Below are 18,169 nucleotides of genomic sequence, written 5' to 3' on the forward strand. Positions count from 1 at the left end.
CACCTTCCAGTTGACCTTGCATTTGGCTCCCGTTTTCTTGTCCGCACCGGACCAAAGAAAAGCCCTCTCAATTTTGTTAAGGCTATCGAGGCAGCCCTGAGGCACAACGAGGGGCGTGATGGAGAACACCGCTTGGGAGGAGATGACCGACCTAACAAGAGTCGTACGACCGATGGTAGTAATGTTTTGGCCCTCTCAGGAAACCAATTTTCCGGTCGCCTTATCCTCAAGGTATTGGAAATCCATCTTCTTAAGTTGCCAAACTGAAAGTGGGAGGCCTAGGTATTTGATCAGAAAAGTGGCCCGTTGTCGGTGTCAAAACCGGCGGATCTCGGGTAGGGGGTCCCGAACTGTGCGTCTAGGCGGATGGTAACAGGAGGCAGGGGACGCGATGTTTTACCCAGATTCAAGCCCTCTTGATGGAGGTAAAACCCTACGTCCTGCTTGATTAATATTGATGATATGGGTAGTACAAGAGTAGATCTACCACGAGATTAGAGAGGCTAAACCCTAGAAGCTAGCCTATGGTATGATTGTTGTTCGTCCTACGGACTAAAACCCTCTGGTTTATATAGACACCGGAGAGGGCTAGGGTTACACAGAGTCGGATACAATGGTAGGAGATCTACATATCCGTACCGCCAAGCTTGCCTTCCACGCCAAGGAAAGTCCCTTCCGGACACGGGACGAAGTCTTCAATCTTGTATCTTCATAGTCCAGGAGTCCGGCCGAAGGTATAGTCCGGCTATCCGGACACCCCCTAATCCACGACTCCCTCAGTAGCCCCTGAACCAGGCTTCAATGACGACGAGTCCGACGCGCAGATTGTCTTCAGCATTGCAAGGCGGGTTCCTCCTCCAAATACTTCGTAGAAGATTTTAAACACAAAGGTAGTGTCCGGCTCTGCAAAATAAGTTTCCACATATTGCCATAGAGAGAATAATATTTACACAAATCTAATCTGCTGACGTATTCCGTAGCGTGACATCACACCACGGCCAAGTCTTTATTTACTGTTCTACCTCAGCGTGTTTAGCGAGGCGGTTTCCTTGGCACGTCTTGTCAAAGTAGAGGTCGTGTCCCCTTATTCCGGGATTCTCATCAATACGGGCGTGGGTAACCCAACCGCGCCATTGATTACGGCGCTTGGGAGATAAGCGAGGTTTACCAGGCTGGTGGGGACGCATAGTCGCGCCCACCCATATAAGTGAAGGAAATATGCCCTAGAGGCAATAATAAAGTTATTATTTATTTCCTTATTTCATGATAAATGTTTATTATTCATGCTAGAATTGTATTAACCGGAAACATAATACATGTGTGAATACATAGACAAACAGAGTGTCACTAGTATGCCTCTACTTGACTAGCTCGTTAATCAAAGATGGTTATGTTTCCTAACCATGGACAAAGAGTTGTTATTTGATTAACGGGATCACATCATTAGTTGAATGATCTGATTGGCATGACCCATTCCATTAGCTTAGCACCCGATCGTTTAGTATGTTGCTATTGCTTTCTTCATGACTTATACATGTTCCTATGACTATGAGATTATGCAACTCCCGTTTGCCGGAGGAACACTTTGTGTGCTACCAAACGTCACAACGTAACTGGGTGATTATAAAGGAGCTCTACAGGTGTCTCCAAAGGTACATGTTGGGTTGGTGTATTTCGAGATTAGGATTTGTCACTCCGATTGTCGGAGAGGTATCTCTGGGCCCTCTCGGTAATGCACATAACTGAAGCCTTGCAAGCATTGCAACTAATGAGTTAGTTGCGGGATGATGTATTACGGAACGAGTAAAGAGACTTGCCGGTAACGAGATTGAACTAGGTATTGGATACCGACGATCGAATCTCGGGCAAGTAACATACCGATGACAAAGGGAACAACGTATGTTGTTATGCGGTCTGACCGATAAAAGATCTTCATAGAATATGTAGGAGCCAATATGAGCATCCAGGTTCCGCTATTGGTTATTGACCGGAGGCGTGTCTCGGTCATGTCTAGATTGTTCTCGAACCCGTAGGGTCCGCACGCTTAAGGTTACGATGACAGTTATATTATGAGTTTATGCATTTTGATGTACCAAAGTTTTTTGGAGTCCGGGATGTGATCACGGACATGACGAGGAGTCTCGAAATGGTCGAGACATAAAGATTGATATATTGGAAGCCTATATTTGGATATCGGAAGCGTTCCGGGTGAAATCGGGATTTTACCGGAGTACCGGGAGGTTACCGGAACCCCCCGGGAGGTATATGGGCCTTAGTGGGCCTTAGTGGAAGAGAGGAGAGGTGGCCAGAGATGGGCCGCGCGCCCCTCCCCCCTTTGGTCCGAATAGGACAAGGAGAGGGGGCCGGCCCCCCTTCCTCCTCTCTCTCCTCTTTTCCCCCCTCCGCGAATCCTATTCCAACTAGGAAAGGAGGGAGTCCTACTCCCGGAAGGAGTAGGACTCCTCCTGGCGCGCCACCTCTTGGCCGGCCAGCCCCCCCCCCCTTTGAGCCTTTATATACGGAGGCAAGGGGCACCCCTAGAGACACAAGTTGATCCATGTGATCATATTCTTAGCCGTGTGCGGTGCCCCCTTCCACCATAGTCCTCGATAATATTGTAGCGGCGCTTAGGCGAAGCCCTGCGACGGTAGTACATCAAGATCGTCACCACGCCGTCGTGGTGACGGAACTCTTCCCCGACACTTTGCTGGATCGGAGTCCGGGGATCGTCATCGAGCTGAACGTGTGCTAGAACTCGGAGGTGCTGTAGTTTCGGTGCTTGATCGGTCGGGCCGTGGAGACGTACGACTACATCAACCAAGTTAACGCTTCCGTTGTCGATCTACAAGGGTACGTAGATCACACTCTCCCCCTCTCGTTGCTATGCATCACCATGATCTTGCGTGTGCGTAGGAAAATTTTGAAATTACTACGAAACCCAACAGTGGCATCCGAGCCTAGGTTTTATATGTTGATGTTATATGCACGAGTAGAACACAAGTGAGTTGTGGGCGATATAAGTCATACTGCTTACCAGCATGTCATACTTTGGTTCGGCGGTATTGTTGGACGAAGCGGCCCGGACCGACATTACGCGTACGCTTACGCGAGACCGGTTCTCCCGACGTGCTTTGCACAAAGGTGGCTAGCGGGTGGCAGTTTCTCCAACTTTAGTTGAACCGAGTGTGGCTACGCCCGGTCCTTGCGAAGGTTAAAATAGCACCAACTTGACAAACTATCGTTGTGGTTTTGATGCGTAGGTAAGATTGGTTCTTGCTTAAAGCCCGTAGCAGCCACGTAAAACTTGCAACAACAAAGTAGAGGACCTCTAACTTGTTTTTGCAGGGCATGTTGTGATGTGATATGGTCAAGACATGATGCTAAATTTTAATTGTATGAGATGATCATGTTTTGTAACCAAGTTATCGGCAACTGGCAGGAGCCATATGGTTGTTGCTTTATTGTATGCAATGCAATCGCGCTGTAATGCTTTACTTTATCACTAAGCGGTAGCGATAGTTGTGGAAGCATAAGATTGGCGAGACGACAACGATGCTACGATGGAGATCAAGGTGTCGCGCCGGTGACGATGGTGATCACGACGGTGCTTCGAAGATGGAGATCACAAGCACAATATGATGATGGCCATATCATATCACTTATATTGATTGCATGTGATGTTTATCTTTTATGCATCTTATCTTGCTTTGATTGACGGTAGCATTATAAGATGATCTCTCACTAATTATCAAGAAGTGTTCTCCCTGAGTATGCACCGTTGTGAAAGTTCTTCGTGCTGAGACACCACGTGATGATCGGGTGTGATAGGCTCTACGTTCAAATACAACGGGTGCAAAACAGTTGCACACGCGGAATACTCAGGTTATACTTGACGAGCCAAGCATATACAGATATGGCCTCGGAACACGGAGACCGAAAGGTCGAGCGTGAATCATATAGTAGATATGATCAACATAGTGATGTTCACCAATGAAACTACTCCATCTCACGTGATGATCGGACATGGTTTAGTTGATTTGGATCACGTGATCACTTAGAGGATTAGAGGGATGTCTATCTAAGTGGGAGTTCTTAAGTAATATGATTAAATTGAACTTAAATTTATCATGAACTTAGTCCTGGTAGCATTTTGCAAATCATGTTGTAGATCAATAGCTCGCGTTGTTGCTTCCCTGTGTTTATTTTGATATGTTCCTAGAGAAAATTGTGTTGAAAAATGTTAGTAGCAAAAATGCGGATTGGATCCGTGATCTGAGGTTTATCCTCATTGCTGCACAGAAGAATTATGTCCTTAATGCACCGCTAGGTGACGGACCTATTGCAGGAGCAGATGCAGATGTTATGAACGTTTGGCTAGCTCAATATGATGACTACTTGATAGTTTAGTGCACCATTCTTAACGGCTTAGAATCGGGACTTCAAAGACGTTTTTGAACGTCATGGACCATATGAGATGTTCCAGGAGTTGAAGTTAATATTTCAAGCAAATACCCGAGTTGAGAGATATGAAGTCTCCAACAATTTCTATAGCTAAAAGATGGAGGAGAATCGCTCAACTAGTGAGCATGTGCTCAGATTGTCTGGGTACTACAATCGCTTGAATCAAGTGGGAGTTAATCTTCCAGATAAAATAGTAATCGACAGAATTCTCTAGTCACCATCACCAAGTTAGTAGAACTTCATGATGAACTATATTATGCAAGGGATGACGAAAACGACTCCCAAGCTTTTCATGATGATGAAATCAATGAAGGTAGAAATCAAGAAAGAGCATCAAGTGTTGATGGTTGACAAGACCACTAGTTTCAAGAAAAAGGGCAAAGGGAAGAAGGGGAACTTCAAGAAGAACGGCAAGCAAGTTGCTGCTCAAGTGAAGAAGCCCAAGTCTGGACCTAAGCCTGAGACTAAGTGCTTCTACTGCAAAGGGACCGGTCACTGGAAGCAGAACTACCCCAAGTGATTGGCGGATAAGAAGGATGGCAAAGTGAACATAAGTATATTTGATATACATGTTATTGATGTGTACTTTACTAGTGTTTATAGCAACCCCTCGGTATTTGATACTAGTTCAGTTGCTAAGAGTAGTAACTCGAAACGGGAGTTGCAAAATGAACAGAGACTAGTTAAGGGTGAAGTGACGATGTGTGTTGGAAGTGGTTCCAAGATTGATATGATCATCATCACACACTCTCTATACTTTCGGGATTAGTGTTGAACCTAAATAAGTGTTATTTGGTGTTTGCGTTGAGCATGAATATGATTTGATCATGTTTATTGCAATACGGTTATTCATTTAAGTTAGAGAATAATTGTTGTTTTGTTTACATGAATAAAACCTTATATGGTTACACACCCAATGAAAATGGTTCATTGGATCTCGATCGTAGTGATACACATAATCATAATATTGAAACCAAAAGATGCAAAGTTAATAATGATAGTGCAACTTATTTGTGGCACTGCTGTTTACGTCATATTGGTGTAAAGCGCATGAAGAAACTACATGCTGATGGGCTTTTGGGATCACTTGATTATGAATCAGTTGATGCTTGCGAACCATGCCTCATGGGCAAGATGACTAAGACTCTGTTCTTCGGAACAATGGAGCGAGCAACAGATTTGTTGGAAATCATACATACTGATGTATGTGGTCCGATGAATATTGAGGCTCGCGACAGGTATCATTATTTTCTGATCTTCACAGATGATTTGAGCAGATATGAGCATATCTACTTGATCAAACACAAGTCTGAAACATTTGAAAAGTTCAAAGAATTTCAGAGTGAAGTGGAGAATCATCGTAACAAAAATAAAAGTTTCTACGATATGATCGCAGAAGTAAAATATTTGAGTTACGAGTTTGGCCTTCAATTAAAAACAATGTGAAATAGTTTCACTCCTCACGCCACCTGGAACACCACAGTGTAATGGTGTGTCCGAACATCATAACCGTACTTTATTAGATATGGTGCGATCTATGATATCTCTTACCGATCTACCACTATCGTTTTGGGGTTATGCATTAAAGACAGCTGCATTCATGTTTAAAAGGGCACCATCTAAATCCGTTGAGACGACACAATCTGAATTGTGGTTTGGCAAGAAACCAAAGTTGTCGTTTCTTAAAGTTTGGGATTGTGATGCTTATATGAAAAAGTTTCATCCTGATAAGCTGAAACCCAAATCGGAGAAATATGTCTTCATAGGATACCCAAAGGAGACTATTGGGTACACCTTCTATCACAGATCCGAAGGCAAGACATTCGTTGCTAAGAATGGATCCTTTCTAGAGAAGGAGTTTTTCTCGAAAGAAGTGAGTGGGAGGAAAGTAGAAAACTTGATAAGGTAATTGTACCTTCTCCCTTATTGGAAAATAGTTCATCACAGAAATCTGTTCTTGTGACTACTACACCAATTAGTGAGGAAGCTAATGATGATGATCATGTAACTTCAGATCAAGTTACTACCGAATCTCGTAGGTAAACCAGAGTGAGATCCGCACTAGAGTGGTACGGTAATCCTGTTCTGGAAGTCATGTTACTAGACCATGACGAACTTGCGAACTATGAGGAAGCGATGATGAGCCCAGATTCCGCAAAATGGCTTGAGACCATGAAATCTGAGATGGGATCCATGTATGAGAACAAAGTATGGACTTCGGTTGACTTGCCCGATGATCGGCAAGCCATAGAAAATAAATGGATCTTCAAGAGGAAGACGGACGCTGATAGTAGTGTTACTATCTACAAAGCTAGAATTGTCGCAAAAGGTTTTCGACAAGTTCAAGGTGTTGACTACGATGAGAGTTTCCCACTCATATCTATGCTTAAATCTGTCCGAATCATGTTAGCAATTGCCGCATTTTATGAAATCTGGCAAATGGATAACAAAACTGCAATCCTTAATGGATTTCTTAAAGAAGAGTTGTATATGATGCAACCAGAAGTTTTTGTCAATCCTAAAGGTGTTAACAAAATATGCAAACTCCAGCGATCCATCTATGGACTGGTGTAAGCATCTCGGAGTTGGAATATACGCTTTGATAAGTTGATCAAAGCATATAGTTTTATACAGACTTGCGGTGAAGCCTGTATTTACAAGAAATTGAGTGGGAGCACTACAACATTTCTGATAAGTATATGTGAATGACATATTGTTGATCGAAAATAATGTAGAATTATTCTGCAAAGCATAAAGGAGTATTTGAAAGGAGTTTTTCAAAGAAAGACCTCGGTGAAGTTGCTTACATATTGAGCATCAAGATCTATAGAGATAGATCAAGACGCTTGATAAGGTTTTTCAATAAATACATACCTTGACAAGATTTTGAAGTAGTTCAAAATGGAACAGTCAAAGAAAGAGTTTCTTGCCTATGTTACAAGGTGTGAAATTGAGTAAGACTCAAAGCCCGACCACGGCAGAAGATAGAAAGAGAATGAATGTCATTCCCTATGCCTTGGTCATAGGTTCTATAAAGTATGCCATGCTATGTACCAGATCTATTGTATACCCTACCACTGAGTTTGGCAAGGGAGTACAATAGTGATCTAGGAGTAGATCATTGGACAGCAGTCAAAATTATCCTTAGTGGAATAAGGATATGTTTCTCGATTATGGAAGTGAAAAAAGGTTCGTCGTAAAGGGTTACGCCGATGCAAGTTTTGACACTAATCTAGATGAATCTAAGTCTCAATCTAGATACATATTGAAAGTGGGAGCAATTAGCTAGAGTAGCTCCGTGCAGAGCATTGTTGACATAAATATTTGCAAAATACTAACGGATCTGAATATAACAGACCCGGTGACTAAAATTATCTCACAAGCAAAACATGATCACACCTTAGTACTCTTTGGGTGTTAATCACATAGCGATGTGAACTAGATTACTGACTCTATTAAACCCTTTGGGTGTTGGTCACATATCGATGTGGACTATGGGTGTTAATCACATGGCGATGTGAACTATTGCTATTAAATCACATGGCGATGTGAACTAGATTATTGACTCTAGTGCAAGTGGGAGACTGAAGGAAATATGCCCTAGAGGCAATAATAAAGTTATTATTTATTTTCTTATTTCATGATAAATGTTTATTATTCATGCTAGAATTGTATTAACCGGAAACATAATACATGTGTGAATATATAGACAAACAGAGTGTCACTAATATGCCTCTACTTGACTAGCTCGTTAATCAAAGATGGTTATGTTTCCTAACCATGGACAAAGAGTTGTTATTTGATTAACGGGATCACATCATTAGTTGAATGATCTGATTGACATGACCCATTCCATTAGCTTAGCACCCGATCGTTTAGTATGTTGCCATTGCTTTCTTCATGACTTATACATGTTCCCATGACTATGAGATTATGCAACTCCCGTTTGCCGGAGGAACACTTTGTGTGCTACCAAACGTCACAACGTAACTGGGTGATTATAAAGGAGCTCTACAGGTGTCTCCAAAGGTACATGTTGGGTTGGCGTATTTCGAGATTAGGATTTGTCACTCCGATTGTCGGAGAGGTATCTCTGGGCCCTCTCGGTAATGCACATCACTGAAGCCTTGCAAGCATTGCAACTAATGAGTTAGTTGCGGGATGATGTATTACGGAACGAGTAAAGAGACTTGCCGGTAACGAGATTGAACTAGGTATTGGATACCGACGATCGAATCTCGGGCAAGTAACATACCGATGACAAAGGGAACAACGTATGTTGTTATGCGGTCTGACCGATAAAAGATCTTCGTAGAATATGTAGGAGCCAATATGAGCATCCAGGTTCCGCTATTGGTTATTGACCGGAGACGTGTCTCGGTCATGTCTACATTGTTCTCGAACCCGTAGAGTCCGCACGCTTAAGGTTACGATGATAGTTATATTATGAGTTTATGCATTTTGATGTACCGAAGTTTGTTCGGAGTCCCGGATATGATCACGGACATGACGAGGAGTCTCGAAATGGTCGAGACATAAAGATTGATATATTGGAAGCCTATATTTGGATATCGGAAGCGTTCCGGGTGAAATCGGGATTTTACCGGATTACCGGGAGGTTACCGGAACCCCCCGGGAGGTATATGGGCCTTAGTGGGCCTTAGTGGAAAAGAGGAGAGGTGGCCAGAGATGGGCCGCGCGCCCCTCCCCCCTTTGGTCCGAATAGGACAAGGAGAGGGGGTCGGCCCCCCTTCCTCCTCTCTCTCCTCTTTTCCCCCCTCCGCGAATCCTATTCCAACTAGGAAAGGGGGGGAGTCCTACTCCCGGAAGGAGTAGGACTCCTCCTGGCGCGCCACCTCTTGGCCGGCCAGCCCCCCTTTGAGCCTTTATATACGGAGGCAAGGGGCACCCCTAGAGACACAAATTGATCCACGTGATCATATTCTTAGCCGTGTGCGGTGCCCCCTTCCACCATAGTCCTCGATAATATTGTAGCGGCGCTTAGGCGAAGCCCTGCGACGGTAGTACATCAAGATCTTCACCACGCCGTCGTGCTGACGGAACTCTTCCCCGACACTTTGCTGGATCGGAGTCCAGGGATCGTCATCGAGCTGAACGTGTGCTAGAACTCGGAGGTGCCGTAGTTTCGGTGCTTGATCGGTCGGGCCGTGGAGACGTACGACTACATCAACCAAGTTAACGCTTCCGTTGTCGATCTACAAGGGTGCGTAGATCACACTCTCCCTCTCTCGTTGCTATGCATCACCATGATCTTGCGTGTGCGTAGGAAAATTTTGAAATTACTATGAAACCCAACAATAAGGGGATAAGGATCCATCTTTTCATCCATGCCTTCTTCCTCCTTTGCCTATCCATTTCCGCGCACTCGAGCTACAGCGCCCAAGTCCGCACACCCCACCTCAACCTTCTCCAGCCATGTCCGGAGCGGGAGGCAAGTGGATGGTCTCCTCCGTCACGGAGGGACACATCAAAAGACCGAGGAAGGCCGGATACTTGTCTAACGACATTGCGCACCGGCTTCCCGAAGAGGGGCAGCTCATCCCCACCCCTAGGCCCCATGAGAGGGTGGTGTTCCTCCCTCATTTTCTCCGCGGACTGGGCTTCCCTCTCCACCCATTTGTCCGGGGGCTCATGTTCTACTATGGCCTGGATTTCCATGATCTGGCCCCAAACTTTGTCCTCAACATCTCGGCGTTCATCGTCGTGTGCGAGGCTTTCTTCCGCATCCGCCCCCATTTCGGCCTATGGCTCAAGACTTTCAATGTCAAGCCGAAGGTGGTGCACGGCACCCAGGCGGAGTGCGGAGGCGCCATGGTGGGCAAGATGCCCAACGTTCTATGGCTCGAGGGCTCCTTCGTGGAGTCCCTAAAGGGGTGGCAATCGGGGTGGTTTTACATCACCGAGCCGCGCGACCCTGAATGGGTCGCAGCCCCCGAGTTTCGATCCGGACCCCCTACGCGGCTCGCCTCCTGGAAAGAGACGGGCCTGTCGTGGGGTAAAAAAGGAGAGCTGACTGGACTCCAAACATGCGTCCAAACCCTGGTGGACAAGAAGCTCAAACTCGTCAACGTAGTCCAGGTTATGCTCATCCGCCGGATCCTCCCGTGTCAACAACGGGCCTTCAACCTGTGGGAGTTCGACCCGGCGCGGCATCAAACTATGAGCAGGCTCTTCGACACGACGTACGAAGATGCCTGGAAGGTGCTTTTCAAGGGCGCCGAGGCCCCCGCATCCGCTATCGAGGATCGCGGATTCAGCACGCAGCGTCACGCTCGCGCAGTAAGCTGTTTTTACCTTTTACAAGGTATTTAGGTTTTCATAATTTGACTCCATGCGGGATCTAAGCTCTCTTGCCTTTGACGGGATTAGCAGGAGACGTCCGGACAGATCAACTGTCCGACTCCTTTGCCCGAAGGCCCAGCGGACGCTCGTTTGGCGAACATGCTGGTTCCGGCACCCTATGTGGTGCCGGAGAAGAAGGCCAAGAAGAAGGCCACGGGGACTCGAAAGAGTGCCCGGCGCCAGGAGGTGTCGGATTCATCATCCGACGACTCCAAGGCGCACTCCTCCCATGAAGACGAGGAGGAGGAAGAAGAGACCTCTCCCCCTCCAGCGGGGGAAGGGAAGAAAAGGAAGGCCGCCCCAACTGGGGAGGCCGAAGGGTCCAAGAAGAGGAAGACCCCTCCTCTGGACTACTCCACCAACGCCGACGACGGCAAAGAGGAGTGGCCGCATAGGGCCAAGCCCCTGGCGAGATCGTAAGTATCCGGATACCAGAGTGATTCATAGTATTCCCCCATTGCGCAGCTTTTCCTTACGTCGAACATGTTTATGCAGTCCACCCAAAGACCGGCTTGACGTGTCGTCGAGCGGTTCCCTGGATTCGTCGGATGTGAATTCGCTTCCGACGGCTACCTCCCCCCATCCTACGGATGACGCCGAGGCAGCGTCCCAACAGGTTCCGAGCTAGGAGGAGGTAGTCCTGGAGGTGCCGCAAGGCGACCTCCCGGACTCCAGGCGTGAAGGGGATAGAACCCCCAAGGGTTCCAAGTCCAGCTTTGAGCCGGACACCGCACCGGAACCTTCAACGGTTCCGGACTCCGGTGGGCAGCCTCCTTCCAAGAGGATCAAGCCTACCGAGCCGGTGACCTCCGTCCAACCGGAGGCACCGGACAATTTGCTGGAGGTGCTTAACGGCGCCTCCATCGACGAGGAGCACCGCACTATTATGAGTGCAGTAATCCAGAAGGTTCAGTCCGCCAAGAGCGGACTGACTGAAGCCTGTGCCAGCCTTCTAACAGGCTTCGAGGTAAGTAAAGAATATGTAAAAATATGCCGGCTTCACTGCTAGCATCCGCCGCACTGACTGCGGAGGTGGGCACGCTGAAGGAGAACCTCGAGCGGTCCGAGAACGAGCTCGGCCATGCCAAGAGGCAACTCGAGGAGACGGAAGGTAAGAAATACCTTATTGAAATATGTGAAAGGTGCAATTGCAAAAAGTGACAGGATTAACGCGGCTATTGTAGGGGCCACAACTGAGGTGGCGACCCTTAAGCAAGCGCTGTCCGAGGCCGAGAAGAGGGCAGCCACGGAGCGCACCGAGTGGGAGAAGCATGAGACGCAGGTTGGCGAGGTGCGGTAAGAGCTGCAGGCTCTCATGAAAAAACATGAGAGTTTGGAGCTTGACTCAAAGACGCGAGAGTCTGAGCTCGCGGCGGCCATTGAAGATGCCAAGTCTGCCAAGGTCGAAGCCCAGAAGGCCCTCCAGGAGGTTGAGGCAATAAGAAAGATAGCGGCGGGTAAGGCATTCTTTATGCAAAGCAAGCACATAAAAGTGAATTACTTGTTACTTACCCGAATCCGAAGCTCTCCAGGAGCATTCGCAGACTTGCCCCATAGTGTGTCGGATGCCGCCGCCTTCTACCGAGCCGAGGAGGGGAGCTCGACGAAGAAGGTGTTCTGGTCTCAATATGCTGAGGCCGAACACCCGATGCCCTTAAGCGACCAGCTGAAACAGCTGGTTGAGCTCCATAAGGTGGCCGAACAGGCCATGAAGGGCCTCATAGTCTGGCTGTGGCCTAGAGAGGTCATGTCTGGGAGCTACTTCGGGCTGGTGAGGCGGCTGGTGGAGGCCTGTCCAAGGCTCGAAGTCATCAAGTACTCCGTATGCATCGAGGGTGCCCGTAGAGCGCTTGCCCGTGCGAAGGTGCACTGGGGCAAGCTGGATGCTGAGAAGCTTGTGAAGGACGGGCCACCGCCGGGCAAGGAGCATCGCAAGCCCGAGATGTATTATGAGAGCGCTTTGAAGGGTGCCCGCCTTGTGGTGGATGAATGTTCCATGGATGTAATTTTTCAGTAAACTCGCTTGTTTTGTCCTGTGCGCTGAAAACTTGTTCATGTGCGCTAAGCAATGCCTTTTGAATTTAAAATATTACCTTATGTGCGGCCATTTATCAAATTTGAGAGATGGCGAGTCGTCGGCTTCTGCCCCCATGGCACGAGTGTTGGGGTGTTCGGGATAAACATGAGCGCTCTTTTTCCCATTCTTGGGTCCTTCGAGGGAGGTGCTCAACACAACGAACAAGGCAATCGGACTATAATGCTTGAACACTCTCACTTAGCCATAGAATTCTATAATTTTAAATTTCGGTGAAGCCCCTAGTGTTCGGAAGACCGAGTTCGGGGCGCTATCCACGCCTAGGCCGGACAAAGCCGACTCCTCGCTCTAAGCGGCATAAGTCTTTAAGGACTCGAAAACCTCTTGAACAGCGACCAGCTCTCGCCTCATCATGACGGTCAGTTTTAGCTTTCTGTACTGAGGTGCTTAGCCCAGCTCAACTGGGGCACAATCGCAGTACTTCTCCTAGTGCTACCTTAGCCGATATAACGGAATGTAAGGTACTAAAACATAGGAGCCGGGCAAACCCAACTATTGACCCAAGACATGATTCGGAGCCGATGCATATAATGTTATAAGTTCGGGGTGCCACACTTGTGAAAGTGTTCGGACTTCTCACACCGTATTGTGGGGTACTTAAGCCCCTGTCGTATTGGCCGTACCAAAGTGTACGGGTGCAACATGTCATTAATGAACACATATTCGTAAAAAAAGTAATGCAATAATAGACGAAAGCTATGCATTATTTATTTAAAAAAGCTGCGATCAAAGCAGAACGATACAAATACTGTAATAAGCAAAAGATGGGACTATTTAACATGTCCTTTCCAGGGGTAAGCTGCGGAATGTTATGTGAAACAGGTATACTGCTCGTTATAGAGACCACCTTAGAGTTCCATAGTGCGGCGTAGTTTTCTGCTTCCCTGGTTGTATCGTCTGTGCGGCAATTGTACTGCCGGACAAGCCTTCCGAAGAATGGAGTCCTGAAAATAAGAGAAAATTAAGAAATCGGCAGCCCCTAGTGCGGTTTAAGCCGCGTTTACGCTTGCTCGGAACGTGCCCGGCGGTCTTGTTGTAGGTTACTCCGGACGCGCTTGACGGTGTCTAGACGTTTAATGGCCGGACTGGAGAATTGCCTTGAGAGGCTGCTTTGTACTTCCGTTGCGATAGCCGCCGTATGCTCCTTCGTTCGGAGAGAGCGTTCGATGTTTCCATTGACCGTGATGACTCCTCGAGGGCCTGGCATCTTGAGCTTGAGGTATGCGTAGTGCGGCACCGCATTAAACTTGGTAAATGCGGTTCGCCCGAGCAGTGCGTGATAACCACTGCGGATCGGGACTATGTCGAAGATTAACTCCTCGCTTCAGAAATTATCCGGAGATCCGAAGACCACTTCAAGTGTAACTGAGCCTGTACAGTTGGCCTCTACACCTGGTATGACGCCTTTAAAGGTCGTTTTAGTGGGTTTAATCCTCGAGGGATCGATGCCCATTTTCCGCACTGTATCCTGGTAAGGCAGGTTCAGGCTGCTGCAGCCGTCCATAAGGACTCTAGTGAGGTGAAATCCGTCAATAATTGGGTCTAGAACCAATGCGGCGAATCCGCCATGACGGGTGCTAGTGGGGTGGTCCCTTCGATCAAAAGTGATCGGGCAGGAAGACCATGGGTTGAACTTTGGGGCGACTGGCTCCATCGCGTATACGTCCCTTAGCGCACGCTTCCGCTCCCTCTTGGGGACGTGGGTTGCGTATATCATGTTCACCGTCCGCACTTGTGGGGGAAAACCTTTCTGTCCACTGTTGTTCGGCGGCCGGGGCTCCTCCTCGTCATCGCTATGCAGCCCCTTATCTCTGCCTTCGGCATTTAACTTGCCCGCCTGCTTGAACACCCAACAATCCTTGTTGGTGTGATTGGCTGGTTTTTCGGGGGTGCCATGTTTCTGGCATGAGTAGTCGAGTATTCGGTCCAAATTGGACGGGCCCGGAGTATTTCTTTTGAATGGCTTTTTCCGCTGAACGGGTTTAGAGCCTCTGAATCCGGCATTAACTGTCGTATCCTCAGCATTGTCGCCGTTAATGCGGCGCTTTTGCTTGTTGCGACGCGACCTGCCACTGTTGTCCTTGGTATCCGAATTACCAGGGCTCTTGGTCATGTTATTGCTGCGAGCTAGCCAACTGTCTTCTCCCGCGCAAAAGCGGGTCATAAGTGTCGTGAGGGCTGCCATAGATTTCGGCTTTTCCTGTCCTAGGTGCCGTGCAAGCCACTCGTCGCGGATGTTATGCTTGAAGGCTGCTAGGGCCTCTGCGTCCGGACAGTCGACGATTTGATTTTTCTTGGTTAGGAACCGTGTCCATAATTGTCTGACCGATTCCTCTGGCTGCTGAATTATGTGGCTAAGGTCATCGGCGTCTGGTGGTCGCACATAAGTGCCCTAGAAATTGTCGAGGAATGCGGTTTCTAGGTCCTCCCAACAACCAATTGATTCTGCTGGCAAGCTGTTAAGCCAATGCCGAGCTGGTCCTTTAAGCTTGAGTGGGAGGTATTTGATGGCGTGTAGGTCATCACCGCGGACCATGTGGATATGAAGGTGATAGTTCTCGATCCATACCGCGGGATCTGTTGTGCCATCATATGATTTGATGTTCATGGATTTGAAACCCTCAGGGATTTGATGATCCATTACTTTATCTGTGAAGCATAGTGGGTGTGCGTCGCCTCTGTATTGGGCTATATCACGACGCAGCTCAAATGAGCTTTGTCTACTGTGTGCGGCCCGGCCGGATTGACTGTATCCGGAGTGACGATTACCGTCTCGTGCCGTGGGGCGCCCACGCGATCCGTAGATCGATCTTATTTGCCTTGCCTTGTCCTCCAATATATCTCGCAGGTCTGGCGCATTTTCCCATGCCTTGGTATTTTTTGAGCGGCGCCGGGGTGCGGCTTGAGTGGAGGGCCGAGAGGCTTCTCTGTCGCGGCCACGGGGTGGCCGATCGGCCGCATCATGCGCTGGTGATGTAGGTTTAGGTGCTTCCTCCTCTAGTCGGGGTAGCAACCTGTGCTTTGGGTAGCTCTTGGAGGGGCGTTCGAGTTCATACTCTTCGGCCGCAAGGACTTCAGTCCATCTGTCGGCTAGCAAATCTTGATCAGCTCTAAGCTGTTGCTGTTTTTTCTTGAGGCTGCTCGCCGTGGCCATAAGCCTGCGTTTGAAACGCTCTTGTTCGACGGGATCCTCCGGCACGACAAATTCGTCATCGTCGAGGCTTGCCTCGTCTTCGGAGGGAGGCATATAATTATCGTCCACAACCTCTCTGTCTGCCGCTCTCTCATGAGGGCTGGCTTCTCCATCCTCCTGTGCTGAATCTTGCTGGAGGTGGTTGTCTTGGCACTGTCCGGGGTGTTATTATCTCCCGTGCCAGAATCACTGTTTTTGCTTTGGCGGGATTTAGAGCGGCGCCGCTGACGCCGGCGCTTAGGCTGCTTCTTGGAGGGGTCATCCTCCGCTGTTCCATCGCCATTGCCTTCTTTTGGGGTGTCCACCATGTATATATCATACGACGAGGTGGCTTTCCAGTGCCCTATAGGCGCTGGTTCTTGATCGTCTCCTGCATCGGCGTCCATACCATTGATGTCTTCGGAGTCGAAGTCGAGCATGTCGGTTAAATCATCGACAGTGGCTACGAAGTGGGTGGTGGGTGGGCTTTGAATTTCTTCATCATCCGCATCCCAACCTTGCTGACCATAGCTTGGCCAGGGCTCTCCTAAAGAGAGAGACTTTAGTGAATTCAGAATATCGCCGAAGGGCGAGTGCTGAAAGATGTCCGCGGCGGTGAACTCCATGATCGGCGCCCAATCGGGTTCGATCGGTAGGGGCGCGGAGGGCTCGGAGTCTGGAGAGGAGTCCGGCTCCTTGGAGTCACGGGCTTCGCAGAGAATAGGGCTGGTGTTCGGCTCGATCGCCGTAGAGACTGCAGCCCCCGAGGCGGTGTCCAACCACCCATCCTTGATTGGCGCAGTTGGCTCCGAATTAAGGGTCGGAGCTGATGCGGGTGCGGCCTCTAGGGCACTGTTCGGCGGTAGAGCTAGATCATGCCCATCGTGACAGTGCGGCGCGCTCGGCTGCGGCTCGAATCCATCGAAGATCAAGTCTCCGCGGAGGTCCGCTGTGTAGTTTAAACTTCCAAATCTGACCTGACGGCCAGGGGCATAGCTTTCGATCTGCTCCAGATGGCCAAGCGAATTGGCCCGCAGTGCAAAGCCGCCGAATACGAAGATCTGTCCGAGGAGAAAGGTCTCACCTTGGATCGCATCGCTGTTAATGATTGGAGAAGCCATCGGGCCTAAAAGTGACGACACAGAGGAACTCTCAATGAAAGCACCAATGTCGGTGTCAAAACCGGCGGATCTCGGGTAGGGGGTCTCGAACTGTGCGTCTAGGCGGATGGTAACAGGAGGCAGGGGACACGATGTTTTACCCAGGTTCGGGCCCTCTTGATGGAGGTAAAACCCTACGTCCTGCTTGATTAATATTGATGATATGGGTAATACAAAAGTAGATCTACCACGAGATCAGAGAGGCTAAACCCTAGAAGCTAGCCTATGGTATGATTGTTGTTCGTCCTACGGATTAAAACTCTCCGGTTTATATAGACACCGGAGAGGGCTAGGGTTACACAGAGTCGGTTACAATGGTAGGAAATCTACATATCCGTATCGCCAAGCTTGCCTTCCACGCCAAGGAAAGTCCCTTCCGGACACGGGACGAAGTCTTCGATCTTGTATCCTCATAGTCCAGGAGTCCGGCCGAAGGTATAGTCCGGCTATCCAAACACCCCCTAATCCAGAACTCCCTCACCCGTCTTGCCGGCATGCTCTGAAGGATTTGCTCAAAGTCAATGTGGTTGCAACGAATAGGCACAACCGAGCTTTTTTGGAAGTTGAAGCAAAAGCCCGTCACGTCCCCAAAGCCTCTCAGGATAGAGGCGAGATTGTCGATGTCTCGTTTGATGGGAGCCACAAAGACCGCCGCATCGTCCGCATAGAGGAGGTGTGGAAACAGATTTCGTAGGCATGTGGAAACGCCATTACGCCAGTAATAATTTCCAGATGCGTTCAATCCAGCGGTCCAAGTCGACGGGGACGAAAGCAGACAGCTAGAGCCGGGGGAGCTGCAAAAACACACACACACACACACATTCCTGAAGACCGAAGAGCGTTCCACTACGTGAAGAAAAATCAGCAAACAAGTTATGATTTCGAGTGGGCTCGGAACATGCGGCAAATAAAAAGAGG

This window comes from Triticum urartu, chromosome 7A, assembly GCF_056163025.1.
Source record: "Triticum urartu cultivar PI428250 chromosome 7A, HENAU_Tu73, whole genome shotgun sequence".
In the NCBI taxonomy this organism is placed as follows: Eukaryota; Viridiplantae; Streptophyta; class Magnoliopsida; order Poales; family Poaceae; genus Triticum; species Triticum urartu.